The following is a 13,956-nucleotide window of genomic DNA, read 5'->3' on the forward strand; positions in this document are numbered from 1 at the left end:
AAGCTTTCCTGCAACCCTTTCTGGCCACGCTCTGAAGGATCGGGTCAAGGAGAGAGAAAGAAGGAAAGGTTCAGCTGTCATGGAGACGTTATCCTTCCACTCCCCTCCCAGTGCACTAATTTCAAACCATACTCACATCCTAGGAATGTCCCTCACAGATCCCAGGATCCTTAGTTAGCCGGCTTGACCTTGCCTTTGCTCCTCCTGGCTGAGCCTCTAGTGACGGTTGATTACAGCTCGCAAAAGGAAGGCGGGGAGAGGAAAAAGGATCCCTGGGCTAAGGCTGCCCAGTGGCGCCCAATCCCCTCTATCTCCCCCCTCACCTTCACAGGAGAACCAAGAGTCCCTTCGTGGTCGCCAAACTGTTAACGGAGAAATTTGAGGGCTCCCTTGGACAAAAAGCAAGGACACCAACCAGGACAATTGGAGCAAAACAGCAGCCAGTAGGCTTGGTCTTTATTAAGACTGTCGTGACAGGACTCCAACTCACTGCAAGGCGAAGCAAGATGGAAGCCCCGAACAAAAGAAGACCCCAACTTTTATTAGCTACTAATCCCCCATGCTACACCCCTAAGACTACATCATAACTACATTATTGACACATCACAAAAGGAGGGGTTTGTTGGTTTCTGTTGGTGCCACTGTGCAGTGCTTGGAGACACACCAATGACAACAGGTTATCAGGTAGATGATACTGAAGAAGCATTTTCTGACACTACACTGTACAGAAGTGTGCTAGGCAAACAAAACTTCATTGCCAGATGTTCAAGACCGGACATTGCAGTTAGCACTAATTTGCTAAGCAGACATGTCAACAATCCTACTGTTAAGGGTTGGAAAGCTCTGAAACGCATAGCACGCTATTTGAAAGGCATTATGCACTACAGACTGAGAATTAACAATCAGAAGTCTGGTGGTCTTGAGATATTTGTTGATGCGAGTTTTGGAAGTGACACTACAGACAGGAAAAGCACGTCTGGAGTTTGCTATATGTACAACCAGGGTCTATTTGATTGGTCGTGCAAGAAGCAAACAACAGTTAGCTTGAATTCTTGTGAAGCTGAACTGAATGCACTGTCTTATTCACTTGTGGATTGGGAATGGTTGTTACAATTGTGTAAAGACATGAGAATTCCTGTAAAGTGTCCAATCCAGGTTTATCAGGACAACAAAGCATGTTTGGCTTTGCTGATTTCTGAAGGTTGTAAGCAAAGCACAAAGCACTTGCAATTGAAGCTGCAACATGCTAGAGAATGTGTTCAGAAAGGACTCGTAACGGTGTCCTACATGCCAGGTAATGAAATTCCTGCTGATTTATTGTCCAAGGTTGTTCCAAGGGATCAACACTGTACCTAGGTACAGAAACTGGGTTTGTACTGAGATTGTACTGACACACTGCCCAGTGGTGTTTGCAGAAAGGGGGAGGATGTTGGTTTCTGTTTGTGCCACTGTGCAGTGCTTGGAGTCACAAGACTCTGATTACATTCCACAGACATTCCATACTGTTGGAAGTCTCACGGAAGACGGGAGACGGATGTGATGTTTACTGGTTTCCTGTTCCTTTGTGTTCTCCGGTTCCTCTCTGCTTTCACAGAGACAGGATGTATTTTCTTTCTGCGTAGTTAGAAATAAAATTCTTAGCAATGTAGCTCATATTTCTCGTCCTTTTGCTGTGTTTGATACTCTGCTGAATGGGGAACGTGCCTGGAGCCTTATCAAAGCCTGAGGTTGTTAATCACGTCGGAGGACTCGACCGGAGGATTACATTCCAGAGGACAAAGAGGAGTTCACGGTTTCCTGCTCCCAGAGGGAAGGGTTGGTCACTGTCCTTTGTTCTAGTCCGTATTGAATCCACTTCCATATGCAAGTTCTTTGTAAGTGAAATGGTCCACTGTCTGGCACCATCAGTGTTGGCATGCCAACTTGGGTGGGTTTGCTGCGGACGTGTTGGTATGCTTGGGGGATTATGGCTGCCCTATGTCAAGCCTCCCCCCTTTGATAGTACTTTTTCTAAGGTCCAGACCAAAAGTGGAATGGTACAGATCCAATGTACGGCTGATTTTCTATGAATTTATAACAGAAACACTTCAGGAGTAAAAAAACACTTTCACTGAAAGGAAGCACTTGGATACATTTTGATTGGATTAGTTACAGTCAATTGAACCTGGATACATTGTATTAGCAGCTGTCAAAAACATTGAGAGGTAGATATAGGCCCTGCAGTACCTGCGTGGCCGCCACAAGGGGCGCTGTTCGGTAACGCTTATTGGCTGGAGCGCAGCAGTTTATTTGCATGGGGAAACTGGTCAACCTGTAATAAAGATAGCGAACGGGGTTTCATGGAGACAGGCTTACGATTCAAACGCTTCCTTATTTACGGAAGGCTTTTCAAGGAAGTTTTATTAAAGGAAGTGTCACGTATGTCGTGTGTGAATGTGTGTGTGTCGTGCTTGTGCAAACTGAATGGGGGGGGGGGTCCTGCAACAACCTAGATGAAGATGAAGGCTTGGGGGGGCTATTAATCACAATCTGTCTGGTGTTTCAATTTTATTTCCCCAAATTCCCTATTCCTGGGTGCTTTGTTGGGTTTAAATTGTTTTAGATGCTGTGCTGTGTGCTGATTTTACCTAATTTTTTGTTAGTTTGTTTTTGCTGGGCTTTTGTGGTTATATTTTGTTCTATCTTGGCTTTCATTTCTGTTGTGATTTTGCACTTTGCACTTTATTGTTTATGAAAAGGGAATATGGTTGTGTTGTAAAAATACAAACCAGTGGGCTTTGGAGGGTCCCCACCCACTACTGGAGCTTCAAGCCCCTCAGGAAAGATCACTAGGTGATCAGAGAAAAGTCAGAGGCAATGCAACCCAGTGTGTCAGAGCAGAGCAGCTTTAAGCACGGGTGAAATGAGGCTTTATTTCGCTTGGGTCAAAGACCCCATTTGGCATTGAGAGCCTCAATGGCACTCCTCTGGAGGCTTCACCTGGGACAAAAAACCCAGCTAGCACACCCTTAATGGATCCAATTGGCTTCCAGAGAGTGGTAGGGGATGCTTTATCCCATGTTGATGACCTTTCAGCTGATTCCCTGGTGACCCGTTGGAATACGGAGTTAACCAGGTCTAATGACTTTTGGCTCCGAAGTGTCCTCTCTGACTGCATGGAGCCCGGGCAGCCCCGTGGTTTCCCCCGGAGCTTAGGGTGATAAAACAATCGCTGAGACGGCTAGAACGCCGGTGACAGAAAACTCACTCTGAATCAGACCGGACACGGGTTAGAGCTCAACGTCGAAGCTACCAAGTGGCGATGGCAATGGCAAAGAGGACCTTCTTCACCGCCTCTATTGCATCTGCTGAAAACAGCAGCAGGAGACTCTTTCACGTGGTTCGCAATCTATTGGAACCACCTTCGTCATCGAGGCCAGGTAGGGACCCCAAGATCTCCTGCAATGCATTTGCAAAGTTTTTTGCAGATAAAGTCGCTCAGATTCGGAAGGAGGTAGACTGTACCGTGGGAGCAGGGCTGGGGCTGGAGAGTGCTAGAGTCCTGTCTAGACATGTTATATGGGATCACTTTCAATCTGTTACCTCTGAGGATGTGGACAGGCTGCTTGGACAAGTGAAACCAACCACCTGTCTTCTTGATCCTTGTCCATCCTGGCTGATAAAAGCAAGCCGGGAAGGGCTGGGCAATGGGCTCTGTGGGGTGGTGAATGCTTCCCTTTGTGAGGGAGCCTTCCCAGACCCGCTGAAAGAGGCGGTCATTAAACCGCTTCTTAAAAAAACTTCTCTAGACCTGGCCAATATGGCCAACTATCGCCCAGTCTCAAATCTTCCATTCTTGGGCAAGGTGATTGAGTGAGTGGTTGCTGAACAACTCCAGGCACGCCTGGAGGATGCGGACCATTTGGAACTGTTCCAATCAGGATTCAGGCCTCACTATGGGACTGAAACTGCCTTGGTCGAGCTGGTCAATGATATCCGGCGGGCTAGGGACAAAGGTGAGAGCTGTTTCCTAGTTCTGCTGGATCTCTCAGCGGCCTTTGACACCATCGACCATAACATCCTTCTGGACCGCCTAGAGGGGCTGGGAGCTGGGGGCACTGTTATACAGTGGTTCCGCTCCTTTCTCCTGGGCCGTGTCCAGAAAGTGGTGTTGGGGATGAGTGTTCAGAGCCCTGGGCTCTCACTTGTGGGGTGCCTCAGGGTTCTGTCCTCTCCCCCATGCTTTTTAATATCTATATGAAGCCGCTGGAAGAGATCATCAGGGGGTTTGGGCTGGGTGTTCATCAGTATGCAGATGACACCCAGCTCTACCTCTCTTTTAAATCAGAACCAGTGAAGGCGGTGAAGGTCCTGTGTGAGTGTCTGGAGGCGGTTGGAGGATGGATGGCGGCTAACAGATTGAGGTTGAATCCTGACAAGACAGAAGTACTATTTTGAGGGGACAGGGGGCGGGTGGGTGTGGGGGACTCCCTGGTCCTGAATGGGGTAACTTTGCCCCTGAAGGACCAGGCGCGCAGCCTGGGAGTCATTTTGGACTCACAGCTGTCCATGGAGGCACAGGTTAATTCTGGTGGTTCCCTCATTGTGAGAAGTGAAGTTACAGGGAACCAGACAGAGGGCCTGCTCGGTAGTGGCGCCCACCCTGTGGAACGCCCTCCCTTCAGATGTGAAGGAAATAAGCAGCTATCTTATCTTTAAAAGACATCTGAAGGCAGCCCTGTTTAGGGAAGTTTTTAATATTTAATGCAGTATTGTTTTTAACACTTGATTGGAAGCTGCCCAGAGTGGCTGGGGAAACTCAGCCAGATGGGTGGGGTATAAATAAATTATTATTATTATTATTATTATTATTATTATTATTATTATTATTTCGCAGAGTACGCCCCTTGCAGCAAAAATGAGGAAGCTGTTGATAAGCTAGTTTTAGCCTTTTGTTTAAGTAATCCAGGCTGCTTTAACACATTTATTTCCCCCTTTCTCCCTTTCAAAACAATAATCATGCAAAACAATCTTCTTATAAGTAAAGAAAAAAATTACTCACTCAGTTTCACAGTAGCAGTCTTGAGGCAGGCTTAAAATGTAGTTACAGACATATAGTTTAGATTAGAATTGGAGTCTGAGCTGTGACTCAGACTTAGTACGTGGGCCAACATCCCTAGCCACGGATGAGGCACTGAAGAGATGAGAGTATCAGGAATTTTATAAGAGTATCAGTATTTTATAAGGAATAGTTTATAAACAAAACTAAATACCTAATGAAATATAGATTATTTTGAAGTGAACTAACTTAAATCCACTGGTCACAGACTCACATGTGGACTAGAACACACACACATATCAATTGGATTATGCACATCCAAATTTTGTGATGCAATTTTAGTTCAGAAAAAACATGCACAGAGAAATGTATCAATAAACTTACAAAAATGCATACTTTGGGGCAAGTGTTCACAGGATATAAAAATGTATTTGTGTGATTTGTGTGTGGGTTGAGTGGGTGCATTTAAAAAAGGGACAAAATGGTTTTTCAACGGAACACATTTGGAACTCATATGGAACAGAAATAAGCCGATTCATCCATTGTTAGCTAGGGATGTGGTTTATTGTTCCACTTTTTAATCTGTAAATTCACTTTACCCTGTGTTGCACAGGTCACAAATTACAGTTTAACTAGGAATTTTTCTAAGATTTCATTCCAGAGTTGGAGAGCTGCTGCCAGTCATTGTCAACAATGCTTAGCTAGATGGCCCAACAGTTTCACTTCTTATAAAGCAGCTTCTTATGTTTTCTGTTTGAAAGCTCTGGTGGTAACAGATGAATGTAAGATACAGAAGGGAACAAGACAGGGATGTCCTTTATCACCTTTATTATTCATTTTGGTCCTAGAAGTCCTAGCGAGAAATATAAGGGTAGATGAAAAGATCAGAGAAATTATGGTAGGGAAAAAGACATATAAATTAAAAGCATAGGCTGATGACCTTGTAATTACAGTGGAAGATCCTACAAACTTTTCCAAAAGTCTTTAAAAAAAAAAAAGGAATTTGGGCAAGTGGCAGGCTTCAAATTAAATAAAAACAAGACAAAGCTGTTAGTAATTTTTTTTTATCAGAAATGGATAAAAAAAATTACATCAGAGTATAGAAATAGAGATTCATAAAATAGTTACCGTATTTTTCGCACCATAGGACGCACCGGACAATAGGACGCACCTTGTTTTAGAGGGGGGAGAACAAGGGAAAAAATTATTCCGCTCTCTGCCCAGCGCCCCTTCAGCGAAGTGGCAGGAGGCGCTGCGCAGAGAGTGGGAGAATTTTCCCCCTCTTGTTTTCCCGCTCTAAAACAAGGTGCCGTTTAAGGTGCGTTCAGGCGGCTACCTTGGAAGCCTGGAGAGCGAGAGGGGTCGGTGAGCACCGACCCCTCTCGCTCTCCAGGCTTCAGGTTCCTTTCGACCTGCGCTCTGGGGCTGGCGGGGGGAAGCCCACCACCAGCCCCAAAGAGCAGGTCAGGGAGCAGCGGAAAGGCGCAGCGGAGAGGCTGCTGCCATAGTCACGCGTCACCTCTCCAGCCGGGAGAGGGTCGCGGGGGGCTGCTTTAGCCCCGCGCGCGCTCTCCCGGGTGGAGAGGTGACACGCGCCTATGGAGGCTCCTGCCATAGGCGCGCGTCACCTCTCCAGCCGGGAGAGGGTCGCAGGGCTATGGCGTCTTCGCTCCATAGGACGCACACACATTTCCCCTTCATTTTTGAAGGGGAAAAAGTGCGTCCTATAGAGCGAAAAATACGGTAAATACTTAGGAATCTGGCTTACAACCAAGAATATCAATATCTTTAAAGACAATTATGGAAAAATTTTTGGAATGAAATAAAAAGGAATTTAGAAATATGGGGAAGAATGAACCTATCATTATTAGGGAGAATTGCAGCGATTAAGATGAACGCATTGCCAAAAATGTTATTTTTGTTTCAGTGAGTGCCAGTAATAAGTGACCTAGCGTGTTTCAAAAAATGGCAAAAATATATTTCAAAATTTATATGGAAAGGGAAGAAGCCAAGAATAAAATAAAAATTACTTACAGACATCAGAGACAGAGGAGGCTTCACCCTTCCGGATCTTAAACTATACTATGAAGCTGCTTGTGTCACTTGGATCCAGGACTGGATCAAATTAGACAATATGGATATGTTAGGTCTTGAAGGACATGATAACAGATTTGGATGACATGTGTATTTGTGGTATGATAAAGGGAAAGTACATAAAGGATTTTATAACCATATAATTAGGAGATCACTTTTAAAAGTTTGGGAAAGATATAAAGATATATTGGAACAAAAAAACTCTGTGGTGGTTGTCACCAATGGAAGCAACATCAATAAAATAAATAAATAGGGAAGAAAATGGCTTACATATAGAGACCTTTTAATAGAAACAAAAGGGAAAATAAAATTGAAAGAGCTCGAAGAGATTTGAGGACATGTAAATGATTGGCTGCAGTATTATCAATTAAATGAGGTATTTAAAGAAGATAATGAGAAAGGATTCAGTTATACTTTATCCAGATTTCAAAGAGAAAGTATAGATGATAACACTAAAACACTGAAGATGTACAGTTTACTGTTAGAGTGGGAAACCAAAGACGAAGAAGTTAAATGTGTAATGATTAAATGGGCACAAGATTTAGGACATAATGGAAGATTGGGGAAAATTATAGAAAGAGAATTATATGAAAGTTATGTATCGATAGTATATTACTCCAGTTAAATTGGCAAAAATGTATAGAACAAGTTCCAATAAGTGTTGGAAGTATAAAGGGAAAGAAGGCACGTTTTATCACATGTGGTGGAACTGTAAAGTAACCAAAAGCTATTGGGAAATGATTTATAATGAAATGAAAAAAATGTTTAGGACAACCTTTGTTAAAAGACCAGAATCTTTTTTGCTAGGTATTATAGGCCAAGACCTGCCAAAAGAGTGGAAGAAACTATTTATGTATGCTACAACAGTGGCTAGGATATTACTATCCTTCTCGGTAGTGGCACCCACCCTGTGGAATGCCCTTCCACCAAATGTCAAAGAGAACAACAACTACCAGACTTTTAGACGACATCTGAAGGCAGCCCTGTTTAGGGAAGCTTTTAATGTTTGATGCATTACTGTATTTTAATATTTTGTTGGAAGCCACCCAGAGTGGCTGGGGAAACCCAGCCAGATGGGCAGGGTATAAATAAATTATTATTATTATTATTATTATTATTATTATTATTATTAGCCCAAAAATGGAAAGATGACAAGTGTTATGTACTGAAGTTCTCACCCTGGGCCAGCAGGGGGATACTGTAGATAGTTATGCAAATAAGGGATTGAAAGTGACGTTCAGTGATTGAATAGTTTTAGAAAATTGTTACAGTTACATTGTACTGGAGCTCTATATAAGCAGGCTGACTGAACCCTTCAGTTCATTTCTGAAGATATTTATTAAGATTTTCCATTTTATACAAACCAATAAAAGAAGGAAAAAAATTAAAAAAGAAAAAATATTAAAAACACATAAATTTCATATCTTATTTTTCAATAACATATTTCCCTGACCTCCTCATACCTCCCCTTCTTGTATTCCAGTTCAAATTGTTCATCCAGCAAATCCTTATCTCATAGCATTACAGCTAAAAGCCTTATTTTCTATCCATCTTCTTAAATTATTGTAACTTATACTTTTACTTATATACAAAAAATAACTATTTTTTCATATTCTTTTATACCATTACAGCTGATAACCCCTTAATTTCAATCCAACATCACTCAATATTCCTTAATATTACAATATTTTTGCAAATAGTCTTTGAATTTCTTCCATTCTTCTTCTGCCGATTCTTCTCCCTGGTCACGGATTCTGCCAGTCAATTCTGCCAGTCCCATAAAGTCAATCAACTTCGTCTGCCATTCTTCCAGAGTGGGTAGATCTTGCGTCTTCCAATACTTTGCGATGAGTATTCTTGCTGCTGTTGTAGCATACATAAAGAAAGTTCTATCCTTTTTTAACACCAATTGGCCGACCATGCCCAAGAGAAAGGCCTCTGGTTTCTTCACAAAGGTATATTTAAATACCTTTTTCAATTCATTATAAATCATTTCCCAGAAAGCCTTAATCCTAGGGCACGTCCACCAAAGGTGGAAAAATGTACCTTCAATTTCTTTACATTTCCAACATTTATTATCGGGCAAATGGTAAATTTTTGCAAGCTTGACTGGGGTCATGTACCACCTATATATCATTTTCATAATATTTTCTCTTAAGGCATTACATGCCGTAAATTTCATACCTGTGGTCCACAACTGTTCCCAGTCAGCAAACATAATGTTATGTCCAACATCTTGTGCCCATTTAATCATAGCAGATTTAACCGTTTCATCCTGAGTATTCCATTTCAACAGCAAGTTATACATTCTTGATAGTATCTTAGTTTTGGGTTCTAAAAGTTCTGTTTCTAGTTTGGATTTTTCCACCTGGAAGCCAATTTTCTTGTCCAAATTGTAAGCCTCCATTATCTGAAAATAATGAAGCCAGTCTCGCACTTTATCTTTTAGTTTCTCAAAACTCTGCAATTTCAATTTGTCACCTTCTTGTTCCAAAATCTCCCAATATTTTGGCTACTTGGCCTCCATATTGAGCTTTTTCTGAGCCTTCGCTTCCATCGGTGATAACCACCTTGGGGTTTTATTTTCAAGTAAATCTTTATATCTTGTCCAGACATTAAACAATGCTCTTCTGACAATATGGTTTTTAAATGCTTTATGAGCTTTAACCTTGTCATACCACAGATATGCATGCCACCCAAACCTTCAGTTCATTTCTGTCCTGGCCTGTGAATAAACAAGAGCTGTTTGAAGAATCGCTGTGTCGTCTGATATGTTCACCCACAACTTAACAACAAGATACCAACGAAAGAAGACTGGCAAGTAAAGCTGATGGAATATGTTGAAATGGTGAAGCTCTCTGGGAAAATTAGAGACAAAGACAATAGAGACTTTAAAAAAGGACTGGGAACCATTTATGGTATACTTACAGAAACATTGTAAAGAAGTGGACCCACTAGCAGGGTTTGAGTAAACACTTACAATTAAGAAAATAAATATAAAAGCTAAGTTGCAATAATTGGGATAATAATGATATGTGAGATGTAATTTTGAAAACTATGGTATAAAAAGGATAGGAATGCAACAATATTTAGTTAAAAGATTACAAAGTCAAGGTAGAACAAAATAGGCAGAAGTAAATATCTAAAGAACCAGAAGAGGAAGTTGAGGGAAGTCATGGGAGGGGAGGGGGAGATTGGGATTTATATACTCTTTTGTGATAATGATGATTGTGTTGAATATAAAATTGTAAAATTTAATAAAAATTATTATAAATAGAAAGCACTGGTTCTTATTTTTTGGCAAACCATTGTTTGTCATTTTGTCTGAAAGCTGAAAACCATGGTTTTGGTAAACCAAAGCCTTTGCAATCAAACCAGCATTTCAGACAATGGAAGTGACTTCCTTGGGAGAAAATGGTCCCCCGCCTCTCAATGAAGTACTGTATCTAAGCAGAGGCTGAACAGCCATTTATCATGGATGCTGTAGCTGCCAGATTTCTGTTCTAACTAGAGAGTTGGATTAAATGATCCCCAAGTTCCCTTCTTCTGACTCTATAAAGTCTGTGATTGCAAATTATAGTTTGCCGGATCCAGACTAAGTTGCAAACTAGGTTTGATTAGGAGACACTTCTTATCCCATCCCTTTATACACAAAAGATGGGGGTCACTCACCATCCTCAAGCATAAATCATGTTTCAGAGCAGTCTTTGGGGAAGTGCCAAAGCTCAGTGATAGAGCATCTGCTTTTCATGCAGAAGACCTCTGGTTCAGACCTGCCATCTCTAGGTAGGCTTGAGAGAGACCCCTACCTGAACAGAGAGCCACTGCCAGTAAGTGCAGGTAATGCTGGTCCAAATGGCCTGGCTCAAAATAAGGCAACTTCCCGTACTCTTACCAGACTTGAGCTTTTACAGGAGTCCTCAATAATATTTCCAGAAGCAAATTTCTCCCGCTTTAATGGTCCTTGCTTTTGAAACATGCAGCATGCTGCTGCATGCAGAAGGTCAAGGTGTCAGAAGTTAAGACAGGAGAGCGGGGGGAGAAGAAATGTCAGGGCTGATTTTATTGTTTTTATGATGCTACTTAGACCCAATAAAAAGTGTCATTTTTAGTTTTAAACAATTGGACAGCTGTCCAGTAGATTGCAATGGCCTTATTGAAATGTGAAGCTCCCCGCCGGGTTGCGTTTCTAGCTGGTATTTTAACTTGCTGATGGGTCTAAAGACCTCCTTGGGAATCCTCTGGTAGAATTCTCAGGGAGCACCTTATGCGAAGAGGCAGCAAATACACTCCAAGAGGCTTGCAAGAAAAACTACATGAAAGGGAAATGGATAGGGATGGAGGAGGAAATAAGCGGACAGTTCTTAGAAACAAGTTTATTTAGTGAATTTAGTGAACTCATCCTGTTCCCCTTTTCTGGCATGCAAGTGGAGTAGGAGAATAGCTCCTGTTCCCACTTCTAGTGTGCCTTCTCTGCCCAGTCAAGGAAAAAGAGTTCTCTGATAACATTTCTTGAAGTGCACAAAGACCTTCAGCCTGGGGTAGTGCCTCCATTCTACAAATTTATGGCAAGGCCACCCTTGGAATATTGTATATAGTTCTGGTCACCTTATCTCAAAACGGATATTGTAAAGCTTCCCCCCTCACACTTGTCTGAATTTTCCAGTAAAATCATATGTACAAAAATGCATATACTGGATTAAAGTCTGCCTATAAATGTACACATTAGTGAAAATGACATAAAAATGCATCATATTATGAATAATGCTTTGCAAAAATGTGATTTGCCTATCCATAGTAGTGCTGGCCACCAGCTTGGATGGCTTTAAAAGGGGGTTAAACACATTAATAAAGGATAAAGCTATCAGTGACTGCTAGTCATGATGGCTATATCCTCCCTCCACTGTAAGAGGCCTAAGAATATCATTTGCTAGGAATTATATGTGCAGAGAGTGCAGTTGCACTCATGTCCTGCTTCCAGGATTCCCACTGGGGCATCTGGTTGGCCATGGAGAGAACAGAATGTTGGTCTAGATGTGCCTTTGGCCAGATCCAGCAACATACTCTGCTTATGTTCCTCTCTTCTTACAAAGGAAGATTCTCTGTGTGGGGAGGTAGGTCTCCACCCCCACCCCGTGGATCCTTCTGTGTGCGGCTGCTGCAGCCAGAAGTAAACTGAACTTAACCCAAACTTTTTTGTTTTGTTTTTTCCCCGTTAAAGCATTCTGGTCTCTTCTGTTTCTCCAGGGACTTTGGGGGCTGCGTGACGATATTCCTCCCCATTGAGGAAGATTGATTTATTGTCACATAAGTTCAGCAGTTAAGAAAAAAGGTGCTTGTCCTGTTTCCCACACCTGTCACATTGACTTCTATAATGAACCCATTACACAGACCTCGGAAACGAATGGAAATCTCTTCTGACAGCACTTGTCAAATGAATAGGCAGGAAGGTGAGGACAATGTATTCAATGCGGTGAACTTTCAGCGCTTTTGTGGACACTGACAGGGGACTCAGGCTCAGTCGTCAGATTGGGGCAATGGATCGGGGTGGCATGGCGTAGAGAGGAAGGAAGGAAAATATGGAATATATTTGTTATTTATTTCTATCAGTCCCATTCAGAAATCTGTCTTCCCAACTTCTTAAAAGTTTTCCTCCCTTCTATGAAAGAGGCCTTCCATTTTCCTGCATCAGTCACAAGCAAGCTCTAGGATATGATTTGGGTTGTTGCCGGATGGTCAAGGTGGCAGAAAGTGTGTGTGTTGTTCTAACTAAGCATTTATGCCACCCCCTATTGTCCTTGACAGCTGCACCCACTTCCTGATCCAAAGAAGGACCATGAGAAGAGTTACCTCTTAAATAATTTAAAAAACAACAACAACAACAAAATCTTCCTCTCCCCCTGCTGCTGTTGGTGGGGTGCCACTTCCACTCTAGAATGGAGGTGAATTGCCATGCACATGCTGTTTTGGAACAAGAAGCCTCATTTGGTTTATCCCTGGAAAGGAGGTACTGGACTCACATGTACAGTAGGGATTGGCAGGTGGCCAGGTTTTTTAACCTAGTTTCACCTCAACTTCTTCCTCTTTCTTCTGCCTTAGGCTTGGCACGTACACCTTAACGAATGCTGTACAGCAGGGCCAGGATGCACAGTTCAGGTTCACATACCCAAAGTTATGTGGATTCACATACCAGAAGTTAGCAGGGAGGGAGAATCTACTTCTAATCCTTTGCTGTATGGCCACAGACCGCAGCTGTACCTAGGAGAGAAGAGGGAAAGTATTTAAGCTTTCCTCATCACTTAACCTCACCTGACCAGAATCCTGCAATTTGGTTAATTTTTTTAATAGGTTGCAGACATTCTAAATTGTTATATTTACTAAATAGAGAATAGAATAGAATATCATTTATTACGGCCATAGGCCCATACAGGTAAAAACAACACATAAATAACAGCTTGTGCCGTAAGGAGAAAAAAAAAGCAATCGCTAAAACACCACTATAACAATAAAATACTATAAAATGGAAAGGCATACTACGCCTTAATTAGCTTGTAGAGCTCCTTGGCGTCGCTTTTGGGAAAGGACAGCAACTAGGAACCTAGCCACCTTCAGGGTCGTGTGGGTATCCTTGTCCTGCAAGATTTGGGCAAGGTGGAATTTTGGTGGGGTACCCTCTAGTTTCTGTATGATTGATCCCAACAAATTTGCCCGTAGCACATTAAACAAGGGGCAAGTGAACATAATGTGCTGGAGCGACTCCGGCGTCACCTTGTCACATTCGCACACGGCGGGGGCTTGGCCCTTTGAGAACCTATGTCTCAGGA

The sequence above is a fragment of the Podarcis filfolensis genome (genome assembly GCF_964270895.1).
Source record: "Podarcis filfolensis genome assembly, chromosome: W".
Lineage (NCBI taxonomy): Eukaryota > Metazoa > Chordata > Lepidosauria > Squamata > Lacertidae > Podarcis > Podarcis filfolensis.